The sequence below is a fragment of the Mesocricetus auratus genome, unplaced genomic scaffold (genome assembly GCF_017639785.1).
Source record: "Mesocricetus auratus isolate SY011 unplaced genomic scaffold, BCM_Maur_2.0 Super-Scaffold_100676, whole genome shotgun sequence".
In the NCBI taxonomy this organism is placed as follows: domain Eukaryota; kingdom Metazoa; phylum Chordata; class Mammalia; order Rodentia; family Cricetidae; genus Mesocricetus; species Mesocricetus auratus.
Window position 1 is genome coordinate 166,326,125 of NW_024429266.1, and position 26,303 is coordinate 166,352,427.

Here is a 26,303-nt window from a genome sequence, read left to right on the forward strand (position 1 = left end):
TCTGTTAATTGCTAAGATTGACTTTTCCTAGTCTTTAAACTGAAGGTCTTACCTAACAATTACAATAATTGCAATTACATGTCTTACACTTAAAAACCCACAAAACATTTTTCATTAATGTAAATGACTGACATTTGGTTGGGTAATAACACCCAAAAATAAGTGAGGGTAGTCTTCACACCTGTAATCCCAGCTTGAAGAACTGTCATAAATTGGAAGCCAACTCCAATGACAGACAAACCTTAATTCTAAAAGTTTTGGATCATCTTCCAAAAGCCTAAGCTGGGGACCCAATTTGAAATTATGGTACTTTGGAAGACTTTATGGATACAGACCATAGCAATACTAATGTTTAAGTTATCACAGTAATGTAACCCAAGAAAACACTGGTGGCCTTGAGATTTAGTGGCAAAGATTAGAAAATAGTGGATGAAACTCAGGAATGCAATGAGGACACATGTAGGGTTCTAGAATGGGTGGCTTTTGTTATTCAGTCAGGCTATATGACCTGGAGTAATTTAGAAAACAGAATTGGTATTTATCTGTGGCCAGGGACTAAGCACAATGGAAGAGTCCTTGTACAGTGTGTGAAAAGCCCTGGGTCCCATTCCTGGCAACAGGAGTAAGGGGAGAATGCAATTAATAATTTGTTATTATACATGTAGAAATCTGCAATGCAATATTGAATCTTTCAAAAAGTGACAAAGAGGATACTATTGAAACAGAGGAATGAGCTAGAGTAGGCAGGAGCGTGGGGGTTTTATATGACCAAAATGTATTATATGCATTCGCAAAATTTTCACAATGAAATCAATCATTCTCTGTAATTAATATGAGCTAACAAAATTAAAGACGTGGATTCTTTTCAAATAGACTATAAGATGATAAAATTTTGGGGCTTCTACAATAAATCTATCATCTACTTACCATAAGCAATGCATTCTCAAGTCGGAGTTATTCTCAGAGTAAGGGTAAGATTACGAGTGTGATTTTAGGATGCAGTAATAGCACATCTGGAAAATTTAACAACAAGGTAGCTAATTAATAAAGTCTTTCAGCTAGACATGATAATTCTAGAACAGAGAGCTACCACCCTCCTTATATGACTTAAGTAGAGAAAAATTAGTTTTGAAATATGTGTGCTCTGTAACTTATAATTGAAATACGTCCTGATGAAGCCATTTTAAATCGAGATCATCATAAATTAAAATCCATTTAATATGCATATCCTACTAAACATCAGTATGTATCAGCATTGCACACCAAGAGTACTGGATACTTAACCATTTTTCTGTGCGGTTGATGGGTGTCTGTGGTGGTTCATAGTCACTGGCGATTGTGTCTAGAAAGAAGCAATGTTTCTTGCCAGCTGCCTGTGAAAAACCAAACTTAACATTTAAAATATAGTTCCTGTTAATGGCCCCCATCACCTCATGTACTTGGGCCATAGGAGGTGTGGCCATGTCAGAATAGGTGTTGGAGAAAGTATGTCACTATTGAAGTAGACTTTGAAGTCTCATAACCTCAAGTCTCAGTGTGTCTCAGTCTACTATTGCTGTTAGTGAATCAAGATATAAAACTCTCCAGCACCATGTCTGCCTGCATGTTCTCATGCTTTTTGCCATGGTAATAATTGACAAAACCTCTGAGGCTGCAAGCTAGCCCCAATTAAATGTTTTCTTCTATAGGAGTTGCTATGGTCGTGGTGTCTCTTCACAGCAATAGGAACAATAAGACATTGGATATGGCTTTTATATGATCAAAACACCAGAAATAAATTGCATGTCAAGTTACTGAAAACTATCCACAATCAATCTCTACTACTAACATGGACTGACTTCCAAACAGCAAGTCTAGTTTTCCTCTGTAATATCTTGTGGCATAAATTGTCTTCTAGATAAACGGCAATGCAAATAAATTGCTAGGTCGATTTTTACATTTATTTACTGTCTTTGGGGGATGGGTAGAAGTGTGCTGTCTTTGTGTATTTGTGATGTGATAGTTCATGTGTTGATGTGTATGTAGATGTCAAAGGAGGAAGTTGAGGTATTCTGTCCCATTCCCTCTTACGCTTGCTGACTCTGGAGCTAAGCTAGTTGCCAACAAACATCAGCAATCCTCCTAGTTCCAGTTGCCATAGTGCTCTGGAAAACAAGCAAAGCCTGGCTGCTCATATGAATGCTGAGCTCTGAAGGAAGGTCCTCATTCTTGCCCAGCAAGTTCTCTTTCCCACTAAGCCCTCTCTCCAGATCCCATGTATCCTTTTCTAAACCAATGAATAAAGGCTCTTCTCAGTTCTATGCCCTCCCCACTTTCTTCCTTAAGCTTAATAGCCTGGGGCTAGCTTATTTTTCATGAACATGAAGAAATATGAAACACCATCTTCTTCCATATAGCTGCATATCAAAATCTGCATTTTTATTCAATTATTATTACTTTTCTTTTGTTTTGAGGCAGGCTTTCTCTGTGTAGCACTGGTTGTCCTGGAACTCACACTGTAGAACAGGATAGCCTTGATCTCACAGAGATCTACCTGCCTCTGCTTAGCCAGTGCTGGAATTAACGGCATGCAGCACCACTACTTGGCTTTATTCAATTATTTTTCTTCATATAAAATAATTGGGTTTCACTGAGGTAATTTCATACACGTGTATCATTGTTTTTTGTTCATATTCATCCCATTATCATTTTACTGTTTATGAGTACAACCTTGGACTTTCTACACTCTGCTTCAAGTAAACTTATGGACCACTCTCTCTCTCTCTCTCTCTCTCTCTCTCTCTCTCTCTCTCTCTCTCTCTCAAAATTTAATTCATCACTTGGGTAAAAATATCAATGCTGTGGGTTTGGAAAGTGGTGTCCTTTCTGAATGACCCCTTCCATTTCAGAGCTTTCTTCAAAGTTACACTAATCTACAGTGGTTTGGGTACTGGAGAGAACAATTGGGGGTCTCAGTATTTTGGATCTTACATGATATTTCTTCTTTACATCATATAGTTATGTGGAGGATGATAGAAATGCTCAAATCCTACCCATGTCTGTGACACCCCATTCATTCCTCCAGCAAGAGATGAGGTGGACAAGACACGCCTGTATTCTTACTCTATATAGAGTTGATTTTCCATCCATCATGCTTTACTGAAGAAAAGATCATGTTTGAAATGCCCTCAACTCACCTTTTTGCATAATTGTTGATTTTTTCTAGATTCCTAAATAAATATTTCCTTATTTGATGTATGCTTTAAAGACACCTTAACGGACTTTAAAAGGTACAAATCTAAATAATATTTGCCTGCATTGTCTATTCTCTCTCTAGGAGGGCTTATTGGGGCCATACAAACAGAAAACATATTTTCAAATAGAACATTAAATATAAATATGTAGATAAAAATTCATAAATGGGTTGATACATATTTAGATCTGTATTTCCAGATCTAAAAGTCAAATAGAAAGTAATATTTACAACAAAAATTGTCATCTTAAATATCCAGAACATGGTGACATATTTCTAGGGTTATGATGCACACAAGAGTAAATAAAACATATATTAGAAATTCATAAAATACACACATCCACTAATAATACACCTTGTAGCAATAAAAGGAAATATTTTCCATCCACAAATGGGAAATAACATGAATCACAACTTAATATCTAACAAGCCTGAAAGTGACCAGAAAAATATAGTCAGATGAGAAAGTAAATTTATGTAAATTTTAAAGAAATGAATAGGCATAATATATAGAAAAGTAAGTGTAACTTCTCCACATGGCACTTCATTTGACCAAAAATAGTGTAAGCTCATATGAATAGCTGATGATCATGTGTGCTTTGTGTCTGAGTTGCTGGTCTTTACCTCGGCTAGTGCTCTTTATTCTGTAATGTTTGTAGTTCCACCATTGGGAACACATACTAGAGATAGACAGCTAGCCTCTGTGTGCTTGTTATTAGAAACCTGCTTGAGATACAGTTAGTTTTATTTACTATCAATAACACAAACTTTGCTAGTTGTCATCATTGAAGCTATTGATGACAATTGGACCATTGTAACAGAGAGTGGTCTTTCTCATTGCTTAGATACATTGTTTATATAAAGATGCTTCATAGGAGGGTTTGGCTAGAAATAGCACACACAACACAGTAAGAAATTCTGGTGAGTTGTGTATGAATTACTTTTCTGTTGCTTTGACAAAACTCTGTGATGAGTAAAGGGGTCAAGACCAGGCTGGAGAGACCCACAGTAACAGCTGACCTGAACACAGGAGAGCTCATGGGCCCAGACTGATAGCTGGGAAATCAGCATAGGACTGACCTAGACCCTCTGAATGTGGTTGTCAGTTAGGAGGCCTGGGCGATCTATGGGGCCTCAGATAGTGATCAGTATTCATCCCTAGTGCGGGAATGAACTTTGGGAGCTCACTCCACATAGAGGGATACTCTCTCTGCTTAGACACAAGGGGAAGGGTCTAGGTCATGCTCTAAATGATATGACAAACTTTGAAAATCCCCCATGGAAGGCCTCACCCTCCCTGAGGAGCAGAAAGGGGATCTGACAGGGGGTCGGTGGGAGATAGGGGAGGAGGGAAGGCAGAGGGAACTGGGATTGACATGTAAAACAAGTTTGTTTGTAATTTTTTTAAAAAGAAAAAAGTTATTTAAGCTTATGGTTTCAGAGGAATAGGGCCTCATCATACTGAGTAAACTTTGCAGTAAGAGGCAGACATAGTTGAAGAAACAGTCTGTTGAGCCCCATCTTAAAAACAAAACAAAGCAGAGAGAGCAGACTGGAAATAGGGAGTGAGGCTTGTTTAATATCAATGTCAGCTCTCAAGTGACATACTTCCTTCTGCAAGACTGTATGTCCTAAACCTTCACAAACAGTTCCACTACCTGGTAGCCAAGTGGGAAAATGTTTGTTTGCTTGCTTGCTTGCCTGCTTGTTTCAAAGGAATTTCAGGGTTGATATAAACCTGCTGCTTGTCATCCAGTACCGTGGAGGCAGAATCAAGAAGATCCCTAAAAGTTCAATACCAGCCTAATCTAAAGATTGGCCAGCACAGCAGAGTTAAATCCATCTCAGAATTAAAAATAAGCAGTAAAATGACAATATTGTTTTGACTGATGAACTCCCATTCTAGGAACTTCTAATAATGAAATAATTCAGGGCATGTATAAGATATAATTTAGCATATTTATAAAAGACTTGTTTACCATAACAAAATGTAAACAGCTTAAATGTTCAAAAATTTAATTGAGAATAATTGAGTAATTTATAGTATATTGTACCATATGGGAAGCCGGTTTTTAAAATGTGACATACACTAGTGATAGGGAAATTTAGATACATCAGATATAAAAAGTGATTAAAGTGTCAGTTGTTTCTGATAAAATTGGAGAACAAAGGATTTGATATATCCTCTGATCTTTCCATAATTTTTTCATCTCTCTATATCAGGGCTTAATTTGAAGACTGTCAACCATCTGTATCAAAATTATTGTTTGTAAAATACATAAATCTATGTTCATTCCAGGTTACTCAAATCAATATGTGTTGTGGCATAATCAGTTATCCATTGCTATGTAACAAGTTACCCCAAACCCGTGGACATAAAATAACAAATTGTAATTACTTAATTTGTGCATCTAGAACTATGTAAGTTTTTCAGTTCTCCCTGGGGTGTTTCCAACTGAGGCTTTCATGAAGTTGAAGCCATGTTACTGGCCAGTGCTTTACTCATCTCAAAACTTTACTGGAACTGGATAACTAGGTGAGTTCTCTGATGTAACACTTGGTTAGGCAATCTTAGACCACTCATCCATATGATCATGTGGTAGGGGTTTTGTTTATTTTCATGTGTGCCATGTGGCCTTTCCACAAGCTTCAGGAGTATTTTCACAGGACAGTGGAATTGCATAGTGTAATGAAAACCACAGTCTCTGTGTAACCTAATATAGGAAGTGGCATCCATCATTTCTGGAAATCAATAATAGTAAATCAATAAGTCTAGCCAACCTTTAAGAACAAAGGAATTAAATAAGGACATGACTATCATAAGGCAGAGAACATTGAGGGGCCAGCTCATGAGTCTTTTAACATGAGCTGTGTAGGGAGAGAGCTTAGGCACCTGTTGGGCTGAAATTCCAGAATTTGAATTGTAAACCATATTTTCAAAGAACAAATATATAAACCACTACTAAATTTTGGAGTCTTATTATAGAACAAAACATCTTTGTTACTCATCTAGATAATTCTGCTTGTGGGGCCGAGGGTATTTTTAACTCCCACAAACACACTCTTCATTTTATTCACTTTTCTTTTTAAATTTGCATTAGTTGTTGAAAATATCTACTTTGCATACAACAGAATGGATAGTAGTTAATGACAATATCAAAAAATATTCACTTTCAAAACAACACAAAGCAATTGTGGGATGTGACAAAAAAAGGATATCTTATGTAATTGCATTACCTAATTTAATTGAGAAAGCTGGCCAAAGACAAAATACAAAACGTATTTTTTCTGATAATAAAATATTTTTAAATGGTTGTACATTGAGTTGAATGTTAGTTGAACCACAAATCATGTGAGCTGATGAGTCTCTCCCTTTAAGGGAAAAAACGATAGTTAGTCCTCATTATTTGCAGATTCCATAATTGCCAATTTTCTCACTTGTTCAAAGCTATCTGTAAGCTAGAGGTTAATACTTAAGCCACTTGGGATGGTAATTGTAGGTACAGGAGGTGCTTATGATTCACAGAGAGCAGAGTTTACACATCCCAAGGCAGAGACTCCTGGCCCAGGTCAAGCAAGTTGATGCCCTGCTTTCTTTTAACCCATAGTGCCTGGAAGAGTCAGTTTTGCAACACTGCTAGCTATTTTAGAATGTTCATTGGTAATTTTGCTGTTCAAAATGACCTTACCATACTGTTTTCTGGTGATCCTGAAAAGGCTCATATGCTTTACACAGAAAATACAGGCTCGGGATAACAAGCTTTGTTAGGCCAAGGCTGCAGCACTGCTTACCTGAGTTCAGTGTTCAGGAAACAGTACCAAATACTGAACAAAGCATCTACCAGAAGCTCCCAGAAAATAAGACTATGTGTTGATCAGTTAATGAAGATCCTGTTAGCAGAGAGTCTCTGAAACCTGCCTCTATTGTTTTTACTGGGGACAATTCATTATTTATGAAATATAATCACCAAGAACAATGAAAATCAACTATGCATACTTTATTTAAGTATAGACAGTTAGACCTACTGCATTTGAATTTTATATACAGAAAGTAAAATCAGGTGACTGATTTCAATTGTGCCTTATGCCTAAATTCAGTTGGAGTCCCACAGTCCTTCTTAAAGAATCTTGGCCGGGGGTAGAAGGCTTGTAGTTTACTTTGACTCTGTCTGTCAGTCTATGTCATAACCTTCATGGCGATTAACTGAACTTTTGTATGCTAATTACCATTATCCCACCATGAGTCCATTATTATTCCCAAGTCCTTAGGTTGAAACTCTACTTACCTACAACAGTCAAATAGGAGGGAGCTGCAGAAAGCTGTTCTAATGTCTATTTCTGAGTTTTCCTTGTATTTTAAAAACAATGAACATAAAGCCTTCTTGACAAATTTCCTTATGAAAACACTCCCATATTCACTTGTAATAAACAAGCAAGGTTATTTTTCAAAATCAGAAGTGTTATAAGTGTTGCTTCTTCCATGAAGATCAATTAAGGCATCAAATGTATTAGAAAAGTAAACTAATTATAAAAGCTAGTTATTTTCATCTGAGTTGCCCCCACATTTCCATCAGCCTATTTTCCAATGTGAGGTGTGTGAGGTGTGTGATATAAGCATGTAAGCATGTGCATGAATGGGTGCATGTGTCTATGAGTGTACATGTAGAGGCCGGAGGGAGACTTCAGAAGTCTTTCCCTACTGCTCTCAATCTTATATTTTGATTGACAGTAATTCACTTAGCCTAAAGCTAGATAGGAGAGCTGACTGTCAAGCCTCTGATATCTGCCTACATGCACCCCAGTGCCTACAACAGGTAGGGTTACACACACATGACTGTGTATAGGACTTTTTCCTAGGTGTGGGGGGTTTGAACTATGTTCCTCTTGCTTTTGCTGCAAGTGTTCTTATCCTCTGAGTTATCTCCTCAGCTCTGAATCACTTAACTCATGTCACATAGAACACAAAAAGTGACATTGATGGATTTTTTTAAAAAATCCTACTTGGTATGAAGAATTAGCAGAAAATTGACTGACATCAGATGTGGTCAGAAGAAATATATTCTTTGTTTTGTAAAGTTCTCTGTTTTCTTTTTTCCCCTTCCTCTTACATTAAATTCACACCCACCACACGTCTTAGATGTGTGAAGAAAGACTGCACAGGTGGGGTGGGACAGAGATGTGTCCTTTCTGGAGTACTCAGAGCTGTCTCATGCTGAGTGAAACCTGCTGATATATTCCATAGGCATCTCCAAAAAGTCGAAAGCATTTCTAGTGCTGATTTCCCTTAAGAGTTATCAGACCTCATTCAGATTGGTTTAATGAGTGTAAGAGGTGACCTTGTGTCCAAATAGATACTCCTGTGTTAAAATATCTGGAGCTTACACTTCATATACAAGTGCAGATATTTTGGAGGTTCCATGAGGGCTATTGCAACTCTCTGCTGAGACACTGCTCAGACTAAACGGGCAAGGGGAGTTTTCCACTGTGTTATAATGATGATTATTTGCAAATGACACGTGCACCAGTAATTCATTCATACACTGATACAGAGCTGGGTCTCAGTGCAGTGGTATTGAATGCTGTTGGTGGTGTTAATTGATTCATTTTGGAACATGTCCCCCCAGAGAATCCCAATCACAGGTTCCCTGAGCAAGGAACTGACACTTAGCTGGGGTCCCGGATATACAGGGACACACGTGTGAGGATGTTGTCTTCAAAATAAGCCCCTTCCATCTTCTGGCAGTGGCTGATTCTCTTAGGAACACTCCCCAGTCATGAGAGCTACAGTGAGAAGCTTGCTTTTCTTGGCAGAGATAGCAGTACAGTCTTGCTTCTTCCCTGCAGAATGGAAAAACAGGACTGGATTATTGCTTTTATTTTAAACTAGATGCAGGTTGATGGAAAGACAGATTTAACCCCCCCCCCCCACACCTGCTGCCCTAGTATAACAGCTGACATCCCAGCAATCCGACCCAGATCTGTCTCTCCAGATATACACTGTTTTCCTTACCAGTCAGTCAGTCATTTCTGGAGCATATTCTAAGCAATGATCATACTGAGTTTCCTTGAACAATGTAAAGTTAAATGTTTCATGTACAGTAATTCTGAGAAAGAATTAAAGGTAAGAGGGAAAATAACATATTTAGAATTGAAATTCATAAACACAGCTAAGGGACTTTGCTCATATGGTTCAAAAAAGTTTGAAAATTGCTTCAATTTTAGCTCCATTGAGAGAGCAACTTGGTAGTCTCTCTCTCTCTCTCTCTCCCTCTCCCTCTCCTCTTTTTGTTAATTGACTATAGAATTAAAAATACCATGTTTCCTCTTGATGAGCTGAGTGTATGTGTACACATAGGCATGTTTTCTCCTTGGATAGGCAATGTATGTAATAAACTTTTACTGAAATTCATATACAAAAATTATATATATATATATATGGATTCATATGTATGTACCTGTGACTATTGCTTAAAAATAGAAAACAGACTATTTGGGTGTAAAAAGGAAACAAACATGGGGGAGTGTAATTAGAGGATAAATACAAGACAAGTTATTTGATACACACATATGAAAATGTAATAATAAACCTATTGTTTTATACGGGTAATGTTGTTTTTAAAAGTACAAAAGAGACAATATTATTTTTTAAAAAAGCAATCCAGAAAAAGTTACCAGAATTATGGATCATGGTGCATTTGAAGTGACTACAAAACAGTCAGCTTTGAAAAAAAAAAAAAGCCGGGCGGTGGTGGCGCACGCCTTTGATCCCAGCACTCGGAAGGCAGAGGCAGGCGGATCTCTCTGAGTTCAAGGCCAGGCCGGACCGACAGCCTCGAAAACAATACAGAGAAACCCTGTCTCGTAAAAACCAAAAAAAAAAAAAAAAAACGGTCAGCTTTGGCAATGTAACAGGAAAGTCATGTCACCAAAACCCCTTTTCTGTAAAATTTCTTTGGCATGAGTTGGGGCACTTAAATCTATCTCTAATTTTATGTACTTAGAGAATGAGGAGTGGGGCTCTTTTCTCCAGCATTAACCTCAGCAATTGTGAAATGCGTGCAATACCTATTCCCAAGTTAAGATTTGCTCATTTTTCAAGAACTGATTATGTTAAAAATCAACATCAGTAATAACCCAAAGCAGGAGTCTAAATATAAAAGAAAATTACTTGTATCAACTAAGGAGGCTGCCTCATGTGTTTGGAGGACTTGAGTGTTTGCTTACTATAGTAGTTTAAAAACAGTTTTTCAGTTAACATCTTTCCCACATAATGGAGATGTCAGGGGAGGTTTGCATGATTGTGTAAATGGCCAGAAGTTGTTTATGTAGCTTGGCACTGCTGAGACATGCACAGGAAGGCTGAGCTCTGTAAAATCTCCCCGGGCTTTTATTTTTTCCCTTAGGGAGAGAAACTCGGTCTCTTTTGAGGTTGCAGGAAATGGATTCTGGTTGAGCTTCACCGGGTTGCCTCTCTGCCTGTCAGATTCCCTTTAGGAGGGGACCAAGGGGGCTCAGACTTCCTTTTCAGGATTTGGAGTTGGGGTGAAGGGAGCCATTTCTGCGAGAAAACAGAGTCCCGTGGAATGACCACAGCACTGGCATTATCTACTGTACCAGATTTTGAATGACGAGGCTTTTAAATATGTTCCCACACACCACAAATTGATCCTTGTCTCTATTTTATCGCAAATGTTTCCTCCGCTCTACCCTCATGCGAATTCCAGCTTGAAAGTACATTGCACCCATAAGGACAGGTCCCTTACAGTCTGTCTGGCCAATGTCCTAAGAACAAGCCACATCCTTCCACATCCCAAGTTCAGTGTTACCTACTATTGCTCACCCCAAACCCATGCGCAGCAATTTTCAGGTCAGTTTTGGTATCCCTGGCCAGGCCACCTTAAAGCTCCCCCCCGGATTCCATATGTGCAGGAAGTCAGATGCAAGTCTTTCTTCCTTGTTCCCCGATACTCAGGTGGCAAAGGAAGATACCATCCTCTCCATGTACCCCTGCACAAACACACCCTTTGTGTCCCTCTACAGGAACTAGACATTCAGTCCTGTCTGGCAATGCTCCCTTTACCAGTGTCCAGCTTGGGGAATCAGGGTCTCCTCCCCAAAGCAGGCTGTGCAGGAGCTACGCTCGGGGGCGCGCTGCGGCTGGTGGAGCACTGAGCATGCCCAGCTCCGCAGAGCGCGGCTCCCGCCCTCCCCTAGCTTCTCTCACTCCCCGCGAGTCTTCTCCTGAAGGCTGCTAGCCAGCCAGCTGCTGCCTGAACTCCGGTGCGCCGGGTTTTTAGAGCTGCCAGAAGCGCGAGGAGGGAGGGGGGCGCGCAGCAGCCACAGAGCTCTGGGTTCATAACCGGGATTGGTCGCAAGTAGGGAGCTTTTGCCACTCCACTGGGACTCTGGGACGCTGGTGGCATCGCGCGCCGGGTTCTCCTAAGAGCTGCTCTGGGTGCCTCGGGTAAGTCCAGCCCGACTTGGGAGCGCACTGTCCTCCGGGCAGCTTGGTTCACGGCTTGGGAGAAAACGGCATGGTCCTTATGGGCTGGGGAAGGACAGATGAGTACCCAGGGTTGTCTCTCCTGCAGAGCTGGCCAGGGACCGTGAGGAGCTGAGAGTGCTCCACCTGGCAAGTGGCAGTGCTCCCGTGGACGCCACTGTTACCTCACCGCAACCCTTAGTCTCATTTATTAGTGTGAAAAGAAGTTTGTTGCGCTTCGAGATGGCCACCAAACAAGGAGCTTATAGCAGAAATTGCATCCAGAAACCTCAAAATAAGTGCCTCAAGCTGGGTCACGCGATTGCCCTCTCTGTGCTCCCTTGCTCCGGGGGCGCATTCTTGCTTGGGGCTTCTTTCTGCTGTGCGTGTCGCGGTTCCCATAACGCCTCAGGTGCAACCCACAGTATAAGCAGGTGAACTTAGGCTGGAATTTGAAAGGACTTGAACATCAGGGCTCTGGAGACTGGGACTCACGATGGAAAGAGCCTTTTGAAAGGCTCCTTTTGGGGGGCTCCCACAGCGTACCAGACTCCCGGCAAAGCACAGTGGTTGCTCCGCAGTGAACAAGGTTAACCAGGTCTCTGTTGTCGTGGAAGGCACAAGATTTCCACAGTGTTCGTCTTGGGAGCGTGTAGGGGCAGCATGTATTTCCAATAACTTCTGGGGAGGGTGTGTGTGTGTTCAGTTTCTTTGGGCAAGGCAAAGACAACCGCTCCATCTCCTCCCCACAAGCAGCAGCGAAATGGGTACCAGGCGCCCCGCAGATGCCATCCCTTTGCTCTCAAAAACATTCCTTCCTTTCTGCTCTTTACCTCTCTCTAGTGCATATATTTTACTTTAACTGAAAGGTGAACATAGGAGGAATAGGGTTCCCCGACCTCTTGAACCAAGCAGAACCTGATGCATGAATGCATTTTGCAGCACAGTGCATCTCCTGGGAGGGTGCTGCTTAGTGCATTGTACAGATAAGGTGTAGGTTGTGGGGCCCCGGGCTCTAGGTTCTGATGGCAAAGATTTGCGGAGGTTGCGACCAGGCTAATCAGTGTGACTGATAATCTCGGGTGTGTGGCATGCGCGGAAGAAGGCAAGCTAGATCTTAGGCGCACATTACAGGATTGTTTGTACCGCAGGTCCTGTGAGTCCCACTCGCTGAACTTTTTCTAGTTTTCTACAGGAATCAACATGGGGGCTAGACTTGTTTTTCCGAATAAAGGTGCTTTTTTGTTTTAATTGCGTGGGCATATTCAGTAATTTACAGTGATGGGAGCTGAGTGTTTCAAGGAACAAACACAACGGAACTGATTCGTTTGGACACCTACTTAGAATAATTTGTAATGCACTTTTCTGTTTTTACATTTTGACATTTATGGTTCATGTTCCTTAGCACAGTAGGAGCACAAGAGGTTGGTGTAGCCTGTGGGGGGGTGTTAGGGGGCGAGCGAACAGTAGCATTCAAGCCAGGCTGAAGAGCCAGCCGGTTTGCTCTCTGGTTATATCCAGGGGTATGAAAAAAGAGCATCATGTCAGCAGGCCTATCCCCCTTGGGTGGTGAAGAGCAAACTCAGATTTCACCATAAATTTGTTCTTGGACCTTCACCGAGATTTCATTCAGAACACTTTAGTTATCTCCAAAGCGGTTGTAGGCGGTAGGAAACATTGCTAAGGATCAAAATCCTAGTACACTACTTTTGTTACTTTATAAAACTCTACTCACTCCCACCCCTACACATTTCAGGTAAAGCAAAAGAAAACATCCGTTTCCACTGACCCTAACAGCCTGCCTTCCTGTAAGAGATCATAATGATAAGCGTGGAACCCACCAGGTTGCTTGCAAGCTCAGAAAGATCTTTTGAATTAGAGGCTACTACTGTATGCAGGAAGTCACTTGTTGTTAAAGCAGCCTCTGGAAATTGCAACAAAGGCAGATCTCTTACTTGTAGCCTGTGAACCCACTTGTAGTTTCTCTGGCTCTGGCTTGAGGACTTTCAAGTCAGTTGGGAGGCAGAAAGAACCTCCTTCTGCAGTCACTGCATAAGTACCCAATTAAGGGTGATTACAGAACAGCCCTGTCAAATGAGGCTTTCTTAAAAAACAACATCTCTTTGTTTTATCCACATCATCTTATTCAGAAGTATGTCTTTGCACTTTCTCCTCTAAGCCCTAAGTCTTTTGACTGCAAATTCTTTTAAAAGTTCCACAGGATAACTGTTATCTGCAATATAGGTTGTTTTTTTTAAATCAAAATAGCCTAATTAAGCATGTTGTCTGAAACCACTCCCTGTGTAATCCTGACTTATCCCACTTTCTGATGTCTCGAACTTTATCTGATAATGCTTTCAGTGCGTTTTAATTTTCTTTGTTGAATTCAAGTCAGATGTAAATATGCATTAGGTGTAACCTCTCATTTTATCAGAAGAAATTAAACTTTGCTGTTAACTTGCTTTTAGAGGATTTTAACGGAATGAATCTATTTCATGGGAGAGTCAGGGGCAGGTGTCTATCCATTGATGTGGAAAGGTCTTTTGTTTCCATTGTTTTGTGCCCATAAAACAGCATTTTAAGTTTTTCCAAGGTTCTGGTATTTAGCACCTGAAGCATTTTCTATTTCTCTTTCTTCATCTTTTTTTTCTCCCTCAGCTTCTTTTATTTCCTATGGGAAGAAAATTTGGGTATGAAATCAGTAAAAATGTAGTATGGTAAAAATACACAGTTCAAGAAAGCAGCAATCTGCGATAGTCAAATGTGATGTTTTATGTATCCGGGGAATTGTTTGTACTACTACTATGACATCACTCCTTTTGAGGGATCACTGCCAGCTTGGGAATTTCTGTTACCATTCCCTGTTTAGTTGTGTCTCTCATTCACTATTGGTGACCTACTAGGCAGTTGCAAAAGTTCTGGGACTCTGTCTCCACTGAGCTGTTTGCTTGTTGTGAGTCAAGTGAATGGGTTGAGCCATGCCTGGGAGGAGGAGTCCTAATTCTGGATGCAAACATAAAGGTGAAAACATGTACTTGAAAAGAAGAAACATACCCACTGGGGATCAGGAGTGAATGAGGGAAAAAACGAGAGTGTCCACACTCTAGTTCTGAGTGCAGGTGGGAAAGGTCTTTGACCTTGAAATAGATTCACCTGCTTCCAGATCTGCCTCTAACAGTCATTGAATTCATGTGAGTGGGAAAGGTGATTACATCCTCCTGTGAGCCCGAGTTGCTTTAGCTTTAATGCTGGAGCAATGTTCATGTTAAGGTTTCGTGACAGGGGTAAAACATAAAACATGAGGCCATAAGCAAAGAACTTGACAATATCAGATTGCCTAGTCTGATACTTCTAATAAATGAGTCAGAAAAGCATATTTCCTCACATGTAAACTACATTTATATTTTGTGTCATGTCCCAATATGGGAGATTTTGGCAGCAATTCTGAAAGGTGTGAGTCAGAGACCACCTTTCATGCATTCTGTGGTAAGACTGCTTTATTCCCATGGGATTTTTACAAGAAAGCCTCAGGGTGTTAATTGCCCAGGCTGGCAGGTGGTGCAGATCACTTTTGCCTAGGTACATTGGGTAATTCAGATCCATGTGGGTGGAAGCGACAGGCTTAAAGGAGGCTGGAAGGTGTGGTCTACCTATAGGATCTGGTAAGGAAATCCGTGGTGGAGTGAACAGCCAACATTCTCTGACATTCTGTCATTGAAAATTCTATTGGTTTCATTTCTGTTACTCCACCTTCTTCCCCTAATTCCTTGGCTTTTCAGGCAGGAGAAGATATTTTTCTAAGCACTTTGCCCTCCTAAGTAGCTATTCTTATGTCTGTTGTACAAATGAGGAAATGTTGGTAGGAATGAATGAAATCATTTTGCATCATAGTTAGTGATGCTATTAGAATTTGAACCATAGTCTATGTTTAGAGTTGATCTTTTGTTTTCTTTTCTTTATTTATTTACTTATTTATAAGACAGAGTTTCTCTGCAGCTTTAGAGCCTATCCTGGTACTCCCTCTGTAGACCAGGCTGACCTCAAGCTTATTTTGTTTTCAAGCAAGGATGCTACCATACGTTTCGGTTTGGGTCTCAGTATTTTTCTTACTTAAAGCATGGGTGTCATTTTACCTTTTGCCTCTGTGCACATCAATGCAATTAAAACTTCCTGGAGAGTATCAAAGAACATAGTCTAAAGCATATGGAGTAGAGTTTGGTATATAGATTTATCCAGGGTCCAGAGAAGATCTCTAAGATTGCCTCGCTCTCACCGCAATGCCCTTTCATTTTAAATAAACCACTCACACCTGTTACCCAAAGAACATTTGCCTGGTCCTTAAACTCCCACTGTAGAAGCCCTCTGCTAACCACTGCCAGAAAAAGGAATTTGGAATATACACTTCTCTTCATTTCTCAGCAAATATCTTTTCTGCTAGATTCACAGCTGAAAAAAAAAAGTCTTCCCCAGTTTCCCTTTGGTCAGAGTGGTTGTCTTTTTGTTTGTTTTGTTTTGTTTTGTTTTTATCTATTTCAATTATTATGGAGAGACTTCTTGTTCTCTCAGCTTTGTAAAATTAAACTTTTAAGGCATTTTGTGACTGATTGCACGGACCTGTCCTACTAATCTGTCTCAAATAAACTTATCTTTCAGGCTGTCACTTGTCATTGTATCTCCTTCACTCTAGAGGAGAGACCTAGCCACACCAGACTTGTGACTAATAAGCTAGCCGGGGCAATAAAGGAAGTGTGGGTGGTCCAGAGAAAGATGCAAAGGGGATCCTCCCAAAGAAGAGTCCATGATGATCCTTTTCTCCTTTTAATTAGTATCCAGTTGTGAATTTTTACAGTTAATGATAATCTCACCTCTCAGTTACACTTTTCCTAGTAGTTTGTATTTATTACTTCTGAATGTCTCTCTATCACATGTCTTCAGAAATCTGCCTGCTGTAAATATATTTTTTCCTTTACTGTATTTCACTTTCATGTCATATAAGTGTAAGGGGGTGCTTTCTGCAGGTATTAAAAACAGCACCTTGTGCATTCTAGTTTTTAAAATTTATATGTGTATGGAGGCAGACGGGATTGTTCCATGGCACCTGTAAGGAGGTCAGAGGGCAACTTATGAGTGTCAGTTCTGTCTTTTCACCATGTGGGTCCCAGGGTGGCCAGACTTGGCAGCAAGTTCCTTTACCCACTAAGACATTCTGCCTGCCCTCTCTGCATGCTAGACAATTGTTCTGCAACCCCATGTCAAGCTTGTATGAGCATGTTTTTTTAAAAAATTCATTATTGTGTTTTAATGGAATTGAAGAAATAGGGGAGCTTAAGCACAGCAACTGTAATGTGAAATTTCCAATAAGCCACATTCTACAGGTCCTGGGGACAAACAGGAACTGATGTCACGGTCATTATTAATTATCAGTGAAGTTTCTCATCTTGGAGAATTCAGTGTTTTTTTTTCAGTTGCTGACAGCCTGGCACTCCCTGGAGGAGTTTATAAAATTTAGTTTAATCTACTCTTGCAGCTTTGTCTCCCTCTAAGCCCATAGATTGCAAATCTTTCCACAGAGCTGTAGTATGTGGACAGAAATGTCAGGAGAAGTTTTTGGAGATTGCTATAGGCCAAACCTGATGGTAGTTATGATGATGATGATGATATCTGTCCATATGGTGACTGGAATAAACTGGGTCACTTTGCTGTGAAGGGAGCTGAGAAAAAAGTCTCATTGAAGCCTCGAGAGAAGGGGAAATGGGTTGCAGAAATAACTTCTCTGTCATTGTCAGTGTCCCAGTGAGTTCCAGTGACATTAGCATGTCTTATTGCTAATTATTATCTTGTTATTAGTGTATAATGTTAATTGAAACTCTTTCTTTGAGGTGAAACTCTTGGGCTTTAGAGGTGGCTCAGGGATTAAGACCTCTTAAGGCTCCTGCAGAGGGCCAGCATTTGCTTCATAGCACGCCTGTAACAGTTCATAGCCCCCTGTAACTCCAGTTTTAGCAGAATTATTTCATCTTACCTCAGCAGGAACATTCACACTTACTCACACACCCATACACAGAAACACAAACACACATAAAGAAAGACAACCCTTAAAAAAAGAAATGCACGTGTGAACAAGGTCAAAGAACACAGATTTTACCTTTCTGAACTGTATGGTTTCTGTACAGAGAGGAGATTGTCTCCTAAGAATCACCATGGAGCAGGGAGATCACCATGGAGCAAGGAGATAAGTCCCTGCCTCCCCGGATTTCCGTAAGACTGTGTACCAATCCCTGAAGTAATCCTTAGGGAAAAGAGATTGAACTCACCTGGAACACTGACTTTCCATTGCTGTAGCTGTGTTGCCACCAGAAAGAGAGCCTTTGTCTTCTAGTGAATCACCACGTGTCATTCAGAAGTAAGTCAGCAACAGGGTGGCCCGTGCTTGTAGCGGGGAACCCTCCTTGCATTGTTTTAGTATTTTGTTCCAAATTGTCTCAAATGAGAAGCCCCAGTGCTTTTGTGACTCTTTTAATTCATAAACTGCTTTTGACTTAAGGTGACCTGAGCTGGATTTGTTTTTCCTTTTTAAATTCCAGTCAGTCCTTACTTATGAGATCAATGAGGGGGAAAGAGCAAAGAATTCTAGATAAGAATGGGAGAATTTTTGTTGGGTTGTGGTTTTATTCCCCCCCTATGAACTCTTCTGATGTGTTATTTTTGTCGTGGGTTTAACAGGATTTCCACTCAATTGTAATAAATCATAGTTCCAGCCAGGAGCCATTTGGTATCCTCCCTACCCAGGTACATATATTTGTCACTACATCATAAACCCAAAGATCTCGTATATCTCAAAGCTCATTTCTCTGCACAGAGCAATGACAGAGATATGCTAACACTACTTCCCCAGGCTTGATTCTTTCTGGCTTCACTTATGAGATATTCATTACCCTTTCTGAGCTGGATCTCCTGGCTGTCTCCTATCCTGCTCAATTTTACCACCTCAGCTTGTATTTACCCACTTAAGAACGTGTCGTGTGATCCTCTCATCCCTTTTTATAAGTTACTTTTCTCTTACTGTCCTTCTCTGCTGTGTGTAGTACAGTTTGCACAATGCCCTGCTCAAATGTTACTCTACAGAGGATTTTTCAGTACCACCCAGGTACACTGAATGTACTAGATTGGCACTTGTTGGTGTGCTACTATGGGTAAGCAGCCATGTTCATTCTCCCATGACTTGGTAGATTCCAGGATGCAATACATTCACTTTTAACACTAGCAAAACACCAGGGAATCTAGGACAAGTTTGCTGCCCTGCCTACTGCTTTGTAAATCTCCATAGTTCACAAGCACTCAGCATCATGTGAGTTCTTTGGGACAATGGGTAATGGCTTGAAATCAGAATTATTGCCAGTTCCAGATCCATTGGGTACTAGCTGTGTGACTGCAACAAAATTAACTACCCTCTGGAGGTTATAGTTTTGTCATCTATATAATATTAGCAAAAGATTTTGCAGAGTTCATCAAAGTTTTAAAAGATTATGAATCTGAGATATAACAAGGATATTATATGGGAGGAGCTAGAGGAAGAAAAGCGAAGGAACATAACGTAATAATATTTTAAATTAAAAAATAAAACTACTAAAATAAAAATGATTCAAATTGTTGCATTCATCAACATTACAAGACTATGAATAAATTGAAGGCAAGGTGGTGCCTTAGTTTCCTGTGTTATCTTCAGAAACAAAATTAAATAAAAATGTGAATAACTGAAATACAATTAATGTAACAAGTTGCTTTTATGACGTAGCCTCTGCAGATAATGGAAATGATGAGTAGTATTTCGTTCAAAGTACAAATAGCACCATGAATGAGCTATACTAAAATTAAAATAGCCTGCCTTGTTGTTGATCATTGGTAGTCACTTTTAAGTATCTGTTACCTAAATGCTTTAGAGATACTATTCACAGAACATGGCAGGTGGCACCAATACAGTTAAGCTAACAACATATGATCATTGAATATTAGTTATTGTTTGAGCCATTTCTGGTAAGTGGTGTAAATAAGAGAGTAGGATTGATTAAAATTTTTATGATAGATATTTGATCTCCAATACTTTTAAAGCAAGGTTGACTGTAAGGTTCGTTCATTTTTAGACAAGGTTTGATGTTTTTTTCTTTACTATACTTAACCATTTTTCCCCATGGTCTGAAAATAGGAATTATTTGCTATGTTTAGGCAAGGTCTGCTTCAGGTCATAACCTTTACAAATGCCTGTTTTCCTCAAAATCAAATGAAAGTGTTGTGGTTTTTGAGGAAGGGAATTTGGTTTACAATAACAAAATCATGGAGGATAATAGTAATTGTGAGCATTTAAAATAAAACAGCACATTTATTCTTACATCAAAGAACTTGGACTGAGATTTTAAACAGTGCTTATGGGTTAAAGAGATGGCTCTTCCAGAGGTGTTTGTTTCAGTTTCCAGGACCCACATGTCAGCTCATAACCATCTATTTGTTAACTGCAGTTTCAGGAAATACAATGCCCTCTTCTGGCCCTGTAGGTACACATAAAGTAAAAATAGATTAAAAAAAGAAATTAATTAAGATAGAACATATAATATCTCCTTTGTTTACAACTGTGAACTTCCCTCTCTACCTTTGGGGTCAACCTTTGTATACCAGAAACTCTGTGTCCTGCCCGGTTTTGTTGGTAGAAATGTTCAGTATTCCTGTCTGTGTTTGCCTTCAAGGTTGTCAAACATTTCCAGAAAGGGCAGGTGTTTCACGTGTTCTCATAGTACAATGGGTCCAGTTTGAATGAGAAGGAAATCAAACAAGAACATATGATATGACTTATTTGACAGGCCATATTCTTGCAGGCTGTATTCTAGGCATGCCGCCATCATTTGGGGTTGTATACATTTGTATTGTCATCTGTATTATGAAGACTGTTTAACTCTGAAATGTAAGCATCAGTACTCTGTTGCTAGTGACTCACATGATTATCTGTTAGTTATCTTGTCTTTTCTAGGCTTTAAATTTGTGGGTTCACTCAGAAGTCCGGCTTCCTTTTTGATGTGCATAGAGAGATAATAGCAACGTAAGTCACACATCTAACTCCTGGTAAAGGTTAGGATAAAAACATGGTCATCAACATTCTTCAATGCAACAGAGTGATTGTAAATAGGGCTTGGTTTTAATCTAACAATGTACGTTTGAAAACTGATAAATTAAGAATTATTTCCTTTGTCCATAAGCAGATAAATAACTAAATAATTTTTTGTGCAGGGGATTGAGCCTAAGGATCTTATAAATGCTAGGTAAAAGTTCAACCCCTAAGTCAGTTCCATATCCCTTTTTGAATTTTTTATTTTGAAGTAGCATCTTACTAAGTCTGTCAGGATGAACTTGAACTCATTTTGTAGCCTTAGTATCAAATCTCAAAATAGGATCTGCCTTCCTCAGATGCCTAAGTAGCTGAGAACATAACTGATGCCACTAGTCCCAGTTACAATTAACTCCTTATTAAACTTTTTTATTATTGTTGTCTATGTGTGTATATTACAGGGTGTTGAACCATATCTCAACAAATCACACAAAGAGCAACTGAGTAAGGTACTCCATATTGAGCTGTGTCTTCCACATGTATGTGCACACATGTATCCATATACATGTACAGTGATCATGACAAATATTGTAAATATTAGAGGTTCGTTAATCTCTCATTTATTTTTTTAGCACACACAGTATTTGTTCTCTATTGGTGGTCCATGTATCTGTTGATATAAGTAGTGCCTCTGTTCTGTCACCCATCTCTGTAGTACTGTGACTCTGGATTGAGTAAGAAGATCCCATTGTGTGTAGCTGGGGATACACTGGTGATCCTTGTATGTTTTCTCTTGCCTTTCAAATTAATAAACATGAAAACATGATTCTTTGCTTTGGTGAACTACTGGCTGCTTCTTACTGCTTTCAAACAAGAAAAAAATAAATATATGGGCTATTCCAAGCATTCACATTAAGCATTAGTAAGTTCTGAGTGAGTCTCTTAGGAACTTTCATAAAACAATAACACTATTGATGTTTCATATCCATTTTTTACATTCATGGTTCCTCTTTTTTCTACTTGCTGAGTTGTAAATTTGTAATAAGATATTATGGCAAAATGTCATATGGTATAATGGAAGAGAACTTTCTTTGATAATACATAATTGTGATATATTTTATACCATAACTATATTTAGCTTTTAAAGATGTATTTATTTTCGTTTGATGTGTATGAGTATTTGCCTGTATGTATGTGTAACATATGTGTGCAGTACTCTTTAAGGCCAGCAGAGTGCATCAGATCTCCTGGAACCAGCATTACAGACAGTTGTGGGCAGAAGTCTGAATCCTTTGCACCAGCAGCAAGTACTGAGTCAGAACTTTCCTGTTTTATATTTTTGTAGAGTTTCTGTTGTCTTGACCACATTGCAGCAAACTCATTGGAAGATCTGACTCTGAATATAGCATGCTGTCTACCTTCAAAATAATCTCTTTAAACCTGTCTTTTCATATCATTTCAAAGTCTTATAAGTTACTCAAATCAGAGTAAGTATGTAGGTTTTATTTCTGTTTTTCTCCTTGATGATCAGGATTGGAGACACCATAGCAATTTTCTAGATATTGCAGAGCTGCTTGTAATATATATATACATTGTATATCATGGGGTCATTGAGTATTCACAACTTCATTAGAGTTGAGTAGTTAGTTCCTCTATTAGTTGCAATTTATAAGTGCATTGAGGTTTATTTTGTATGTTATAACTGAAAGGAATATTGTTCTTAAGTCATTACTTTTATTCAAAGCACAATCACTTCCATTTTTTTCTGAATTGACATTACAAATATTAGTGAATCTCTTGTAACATAGCTTCTTAATTCACTATATTTAACTATGTCTCCTTAGAAATAATGAATCTATATTTTAGGTTAGGATTCAGTCTGTGGTATGAAAACACTGTTTTCTGTGACACAGAGCTAAGGCTGTGGACTAACAGGGAGACTCCTAATTCTATCTATAACTCCTGTGTATTAAATAAGCTAAGTTAGGACTGGTAGGATGGCTCAGTAAATGAAGGTACGTGCTGCCAATGCTGTCAACCCAAGTTGAATTTCAGGCCACACGTGGTGGAAGGAAAGAAATTACTCCACCCCATTTGAGTCTTGACACAGCATTAACACATGTAAACACACATGCGTGTGTGCACGCACGTGTGCACACACACACACACACACCACCACCACCACCACCACCACCACCACTACCACTACCACCACCAACAGAAAAGAAAATTTTAATCACTACTTGTATCATTCTCTTCCTTGGTAGTAATGGAGATATATTTGAATGGTTACAAAAGCTAAACTTAGGCTGTTATCTTCATGCAGAGCCCAGTGGCAAAGATCTGATTTGGGCATCTCTTAACACTGTGATCTTGTCTTTGGATGCACTTATTCACATCATGCCTGTGTTGTGCTTGAACTACATGAATATTATGATATTCATGGACTTTAAATTCCATCATTTCAAAATGGAAAAGTGATTTATGTGTGCGTAATGTCCTTACCCATAGCAAGGCAATGCAACCTCGTGTCTTTGTGTGGAAACACAGCAAGGGAGCATCTCTAGAAGATGTTGTTCTATGACTATTACAGCAAGCCATTGTATTAGAACCAGGATGAGATTAGCACTATTGGAGAAATGGTTTTGACTATGGTCAAGAATCTTATTTATTATGAAGGATGAATTATTTCCTGGGTTCTCATCTGTATTCTTCCTACTTCAGCTATAGTCCATCCTGCCAACCTACAAAAATGAAGGCTGACATGTGACAAAGGAGAAACATAAAAATCTTTCGAGTTGCTTTCAGTCAAGTATGATTGAAATTTTATAATAGATGATAAGTTTCTTTTATTTGCACTGCTGACAGTACTGGGAAATTACTTTCTGCATTTTTTTCCTGGAGCAAAGCAGTTGCTTTATGAATGCTTTGAATTTCAAAATTTAGTAAGTACAAGAAAAATGACTAGTTTTTTATTAACGTACATGCAGAAAATAAATTTTACATATTTGACGATGAAAATCTTATATCCTATGTGTTTTTATGGCCTTTGAAGAGTGAAACATTTTTAGTAATATTGTGTTGGTATTTGTATGTAAATTCAGCAACTGTTTTATGGAAATCAAGGATAGGTTTATCATAATAGTTTATAGTTCATAATTTAACCACCTCTCTTGTTGTCTTAGTTACTTTTATATTTTTCTAAAGAATACAGTGAGAATTTATTTACCATTTTCCATTCTGATTCATATGTTTTTCTCTTGTCTGCCATGTTAACTCACACTGGAATCTTAATTACTTGACAGAACTGTAAACTTTTTTTATATCATAAAGAATCTAAGCTAAGGCATTGTTGCAGATATTTCCCTGACTACTGCTCCTGATCATTCATACCCGGTGCTGGTGGTCTATATATTTCCCAAGATATTTCGTTTGTTACTGTTTTCAAGGCTCAACACTTAGAAAGCCCTAAATGTACACTTCAATGGAAAAGAAGGCAGAAACCCAGCTATTTTTGCTTCTGCAGGCTTTGAGGGTTTGGAAAGTTCTGTAGGGATAATTTGCTAGTGATAAATTTTCATATACCCAGACATGTGAATTACTAGGTTAAGTAATTGATTTGGGTGGAATACAAAATATAATGAATTGTCGACCAGTACTGATAATTTGAGCTTGTTGTGAGTCATTCGTCTTATACATTCTATATCTTATTAACTAAGAACATGAGTTCTCAGAATGACAGTAACTTTATAATTCAGAACAGAAGGTTATTCTTATGTTATGTTTGCCTGTTGTCTTGGTGGCACTATAGTCCATAAATGGGTGTTGGCTAGAAGTCTGTGAGTAGTGATGAACTATAGACCTATTGTGTTAAAATCTTCATTTATCATGTGACTTGCATACACAATAAAGATTCTACAGGTGTTAATATGTATCATATTATTAACTGACTAGCTTCCTGCTACTATGATTATATAATGTCAGGTACACATTAAGCATACTTAATTGTATAGTAAATCCAAAATTATATAATCAGCAATAGGTATCAGAGATTTTAACCAAATGATATCCAGAGAATAAACACTTTAAAGCGTGTGTGTGTGTGTGTGTGTGTGTGTTCGTGTGTGCAATTTTCATATATATGCCTACATGGTGGGATGTCTCTTCAAAGGTAAAGGCTGAAATACTGCAAATTCAACACTAGTTTAGGCTACATAGTGAGACCCTGTCTCAACACCCATCCCTCAAAACTACAGACAGAACATAGCATAAATGGAATAAACAGTATTCTGGAAATGGGAACTCTTTGGAAGGAAACTTTGTTTTTCAGTGGGACCATGTTCTCATAACTTTCTGTGTCAAGCCTTTGGTGTCAAAGTATATCAAACCATTTCAAACCATTTATCCTTGAGCTGAAAGTCAGGAACTCTGAGTACTCCATATACCATCTTATCCATCAGTGTGATTGATCAACCTTTAGTGAGTTCCTACATGACTATTTTTAAGGATAGACTTATGGCACATAACATATTATTCAAGGTTCTGGGGAAAAGAAAGCTCAGATTATAGCATGGTGTGGGATATAGAGTTGTTGCCTGGAAATTTTGGAGAAGAATAGATAATAGAGATATGTGAAGAGGGATGGAGCTCTCATATCCTGTTTGTGAGGAGCACTTATAAAAGAACACATAGTGAATGTGATGTTTATAGAGGGAAAACGGTATGTGTGAACAGGAGGAAAAGTTCAAAGGGACCATAGTCTTTTATCACATTGTTTTCTGACTGAAATATAAAATCTTCTCTTAACATTGGCCATAGAACAGATAGTAACTGTGACGCCTCATAAAAGTGTGCAAAGTAATTTGTTAACATATGGGAGTTCATGTGCAGATCTGAATGGTGGGTGAGGGACAGTGTGTGGGTTGGCATCTCTAGTCTCTTGAAGCTTTGGGATTTGTAACTGACCAACCTTTGATTAATTCTTATTTCCAATTCAGCCACATGTTAATTATGTAAGATAAAAGCAAACTGGCAACAAAAGTACAATTGTGCTTTAATATATAAAATATTTATACCTGTTAAATGTATTTCATATATATTCAATATGCATAGGGTTTACCAAATAATTTGAAGCTTAGAGAAATAAGAAAATGAGCAAATATCTGTTATTTATATGTAATGAAAAAGTAAGAATCTGACTAATCGATGAAATGATTTTATATTGTGAAGAAAGATCTTGTGACTGTATGTTTACAATGCTGTTACCTTGAGTTTAGTACCACAACATCCATTTTAAGAGATTTTAATGGGTGAGGTTCTCATTGTAACATAGCCAATAACACCTGCTATACTGCTCTAACAGCTAGTTTCATTATGTTTCTCTCCTTTGACTGGGGCGCCTAATAGCACTTACTGTTCTTATACATTCCTTTTTTAATTTAAAGACAAATTTATTTTACATACCAATCCCAGTTCCCTCTCTCTCTATCCCTCCC

General features: G+C 38.8%; 1 protein-coding gene across 6 annotated transcripts in view; it reads left to right on the forward strand.

The window, feature by feature from the left end:
• The first annotated feature begins 10,103 nt into the window (after positions 1–10,103).
• Positions 10,104–26,303, forward strand: part of Cntn4 (contactin 4) — a 1,002,315-nt gene continuing 986,115 nt past the window's right edge. For 3 of the 6 annotated variants that reach the window (XM_040739333.1, XM_040739332.1, XM_040739334.1), the window contains exon 1: positions 10,108–11,696. The gene's annotated coding sequence lies outside the window, so the exon portion shown is untranslated. Of the gene's footprint in view, positions 11,697–26,303 lie in introns of all 6 variants that reach the window. The other 3 variants (XM_040739329.1, XM_040739331.1, XM_040739337.1) reach the window with 2 other exon arrangements.